This window comes from Eumetopias jubatus, unplaced genomic scaffold, assembly GCF_037043125.1.
Source record: "Eumetopias jubatus isolate StellerSeaLion01/CBP00866 unplaced genomic scaffold, mEumJub1_p1.0 scaffold_45, whole genome shotgun sequence".
Taxonomy (NCBI): Eukaryota; Metazoa; Chordata; class Mammalia; order Carnivora; family Otariidae; genus Eumetopias; species Eumetopias jubatus.
In genome coordinates, this window is record NW_028274851.1 from 1,425,364 (window position 1) to 1,429,861 (window position 4,498).

Genomic DNA, 4,498 nt, shown 5'->3' on the forward strand with positions numbered 1-4,498 from the left:
AACTAATGATGTACCTATAAGTTGGTTAGTTGAATTTATATTTTAAAAAAGAAAGAAAAAAGAGAGCCTGTTTCTTGGTTTGTCTCTCTCTCTTTTTTCACTTTAATAGCCACATGATGGAATCCATCCAAGTGTCCTTTCACAGATGAATGGATGAAAAGGATGTGGCATACAAATACAATGGCATATTACTCAACCAGAAAAAGGAATGAAATCTTGCCATTTGCAAGAACGTGGACAGACTTAGAGAATAGAATGCTAAGCAAAAGAAGTCAGAGAAAGACAAACACCAGATGATTTCACTCACGTGAATTTAACAAACAAATGAGCAGTCTGCCAAATATATCGCCTCAGTTGGTATATCTTCACAACTACTATTCAAAATAGATAATTATTAACTAAAGTCTATAATTTTACTCAGATTTGGTTAGGTTTTAACCCTTTCTGTTCCAGGCTCAGAACAGCTGGCACATCACCCTCAGTCACTCCCCTTGGCCATGACAGTTCTCAGACTTTCCATATTTTTCATCATCTGGAAAGTGTCGAGGAGCACAGTTCATGTACTTTGTAGAATGATCGTCAGTTGGTTTATGTCTAACGTTTTTCTCAAAGGACTAGACGGGAGTTATGTGTTTGGGGGCGGGAGATCACAGAGACAAATTATCCTTATCACTTCACATCAAGAATGTTTCCTCTCAAGATGGCTTATCACTGTTGATGATTATCTTTGATCACCTTGCTGGGGGTGTGTTGGCCAAGTTTCTTCTCTGTCCATAAGGTATATTTCCTCTGGTGAAGTCACTATAGGCACATCTCAAAGAGTGGCAAGTTATGTATCACCTCGTGAAGGCCTAGGTATCTACATAATGCAAGTATTTTATGCATAGAAAATATTCCTTCATTTATGGACTCCTTTCTTTGGTAAGTCTAAGCCTATTTTCAATGAAGAGTTTATTAGTGATAACTGTTTTATTTTTTCTAACACATGTGATTGCATAATTAGTTCTAGTAGGACTACTAATAACAGACCATTATTCTTATTATTCTTCTAATTGTTTTATTTAAATAACAACACGCATGTCAAAGAAAACTGAATACAGCAAAATATAAATTCACAGAGATCTGTACCTCATATTTTATATTAAGATAATAACATATCTATAACATGCCATTTTATAGTATGTTAATAAGTAGTTTTGTGGTCTTGAAGGAGTGTCATTGATTAGTTGAGCATAAAACAGGTCATCCTAGATCACGGACAATATTTGGATTTTAGAGGATATGGTATTTCACACCATGGCTGAACCTGTTCAAAAAATGTACAAAGGGCCAAGAGATTCATTGTGGCTGGCTAAATTGTTCTCAGGAATCCTCCTTTTTATCTTCTTCCCCTTCATCCTCCTCAGCAGTAGTAGAACAATCAGGTATTTCAAATTTAAACAGACATTCAAAGACTGAAAGAATGTAGAGTGATTTCAATGAGTTTCAGGCTGAAGTAAAAGATGTGAACATGAGGTGGCAGTAACATGAAACAACATTTCTTGGGGGAATGATAAGTTTGCAAGAGGGGAGATCCATCACAGTATTAACCCTTCCAATACTGGGGACATTGAAGAAGGTTCTTATGTGCCTAAGTGATGCCTTTCTGCAGCCTGGCTTGGGGGGGGGGGACGGTTCTGGATCAGAGACTTAAAAGGCCAACAGCAGTTCAGGGCCTTTTAGAGCTGCAGGGTTGATCTTGATTGGTTGACTCACTGATCTTATTTATGATTAGGAACCGTTGGACACAGTTTCATGGGATATGGAAATCACGCAGGCAGTCAGTGCCTAAAAATCTGCTCTTCAGGGTTATGTTTTTAAAAGACTGATGTGTAAAAACCAATTCTGAGTTTGGCACCAGCAGCGGGTGTTTGAGCTAATGGGTACCAGCCTGCCAATAAACAGTGGGCCACCTCTGGCTCACTGATATTACAGGAGGAATAAAGAATCAGTTACAATGAACATATCATGTTTCATCGTGATGGGTTTTTATAAACAAAGGGTTCAAAAATTATACAAACTAATAATTTATTCTGTTGTGCTCTGCAGCAAGTGAAAAAGTATTTAAAATGAAAGAATATTTTGGGAGTGATTTCGATGTCACGTTTTGTGCAATAAACAATTTACATCTTAGGGGATCACTGGAAAATACTGAAAGCCCAAACACTAGAAAGATTCTGAATTTAGGGACGCCTGGGTGGCTCTGTCAGTTAAGAGTCTGCCTTCAGCTCAGGTCATGATCCCAGGGGCCTGGGATCAAGTCCACACGAGGCTCCTTGCTCAGCAGGGAGCCTGCTTCTCCCTCTGCCTGTCGCTGTCTCCTGCTTGTGTTCTCTCTCTGGCAAATAAATAAAATCTTAAAAAAAAAGATTCTGAATTTTGAGTACTATAGATTATTATAATTTCTATAAGCCTAACTATAAAGGTATTGATAGATAAGATCTGGTCTTATTTGTGTAATAAAATTCAAAAAGAATTTGTAATGCTTCTACAAAATTATGTTAGACCTAAAACACTATTAAGAATATTCAGAGAGGGGGAGTGGAGCAAGATGGCGGAGGAGTAGGAGACCTGGATTTCGTCTGGTCTCAGGAATTCAGCTGAATAGGGATCAAACCATTCTGAACACCTACGAAATCAACAGGAGATTGAAGAGAGTAGCAACAACTCTCTGAACAGAGAAGGGACTACTTACTGGAAGGTAGGACGCGCGGAGAAGTTAATCCGAGGCGATATTCGGGAGGACAGACGGCGGACGAAGGGGCTTCCGCCGCTTCTGACAAGTGATAGAGCCACATAGCACAATCGGAACTTTTAGAAATCGGCTCCGCTGAGGGACCGTCGCTCCAGTGGCTAAGTGGGGGGTTGAACCCTCGCGGGACAGTGTGGCTCAGGACCCTCGGGGTTACAGAAAAACCGGGGGTGCCTGATTGCAGCAGACCTCCCAGGTATTAGAGTGGGGAAACCGGCTGCAGAGACGGAGCCAGGGCGCGGGCTCTCAGCTCGGGGTGCCATAAACTGTGATCCGCGGCACAGTCGGGCCACTGTTCCTCCAGCAGGGACGCAACAAGCGGTAGAGCTGGGGAGACTCTCCTTCCTTCACGGGGAGAGCCATGTGGGAGCGCACCGCAGGGATCTGCTGGGTTTGGAGACTCCACACGGGGTCGGGTGCCAGAGATAGAAATGCTCGGTCACAGGCCGGGTGAGCACGGAGTGCGGTCGGAGACCGGGGAGAGGGGAGTGACTGCTTTTTCTGGGGGCGCACTGAGGAGAGGGGCCCCGAAATCTCAGCTCCTCCAGGTGGACATTGGGAGGCCACCATTTTCACCCTGGTCCTCCAAAGCTGTCCCGAGAGCTTGCAGGGATCAAAAACTCCTGAGAGCAAACCCGAGCAGCTTTCTTAGGCTGGACCGACAAGGGTGGGGCAATTCTGCCTCCTGCAAAGACATTTGGGAACCATGGCAACAGGCCTCTCCCCCAGAAGATCAGCACGAACAGCCAGCAAGCCAAGACCAAGTTTACCGATCAAGGAGAACGGGAGAACTCCAGTGCTAGGGGAATACTGCACATAGAATTCGCGGCTTTTTTTTTACCATGATTCATTAGTTTTTCAAAGTTAATTTTTTAACTGTTTTTTTTTTAATTTTTCGTTTTCCGTTTTTCAACCAACATCTTCTAAATACTTTTTTTTTTTTTTTTTGAGGGGCCTGGAGGCTTTTATTTCTCAACTGGTCCACAGGGTGGGGGCGGATCCACTACAGGGCGACCTCGGGGGCCACCTCGCAGGGCCCCTGGCCTCTGGCCACATCCGCCTCCCTCTGCTCCCGCCGCTTCTTCCGCTGGAGCAGCCGACGTTCCCGCTCAAACTTCTTCATGTGCATCACGTAGTCGAAGTGCTCGCAGTACTCCCAGTCGTGCTGCTCGTGCTTGCAGCCCAGGAAGTTGGGGAAGCTGTCGCGCTTGCACTTGAGCAGCCGGATGAGGTAGTGGGCGCAGTAGTCTCGCTGCTGCAGCACCAGCTGTGCGTCGTTCATCTGCTACTGTGTGGCCACCATCTCGCGCTCCTTGCGCCCCGGGAAGCCGTAGTCGGGGGGGAAGGTGGGCATCCGCTGGGGGTCGGGCTCCCCCGATGGATCGCTCACATAGCGCCGGGCAAGATGCGCCCCCATGGCTGCAGTCGCCGCAAACTCTCTTCTAAATCCTTTTTAAAAAATTTTTATTTTTCATTTTTAGAGTCATATTTTATCCCTTCATAGTAGTTACGCTTATTTTTGGCATAAAAGTTGTTCTCTCTTTAAAATTTTGAGATACAGTTTCTTCTAACAGATCAAGATATACCATAAATCACTAGTGTTTGGCTTTGTTCTACTCTCCTACCTGACCACAATCTCTTCCCTTTCTCTCTCTCTCTCTTTTTTTTAATCTTCTTTCTTTTTTCAAACAACTTCTTATCTTATCA

The 4,498-nt window shown here is 44.2% G+C and overlaps 1 pseudogene; it reads right to left on the reverse strand.

The window, feature by feature from the left end:
* Positions 1-3,744: 3,744 nt before the first annotated feature.
* On the reverse strand, positions 3,745-4,223 carry LOC148161883 (NADH dehydrogenase [ubiquinone] 1 beta subcomplex subunit 7 pseudogene; annotated as a pseudogene).
* Between the last annotated feature and the right edge of the window lie 275 nt (positions 4,224-4,498).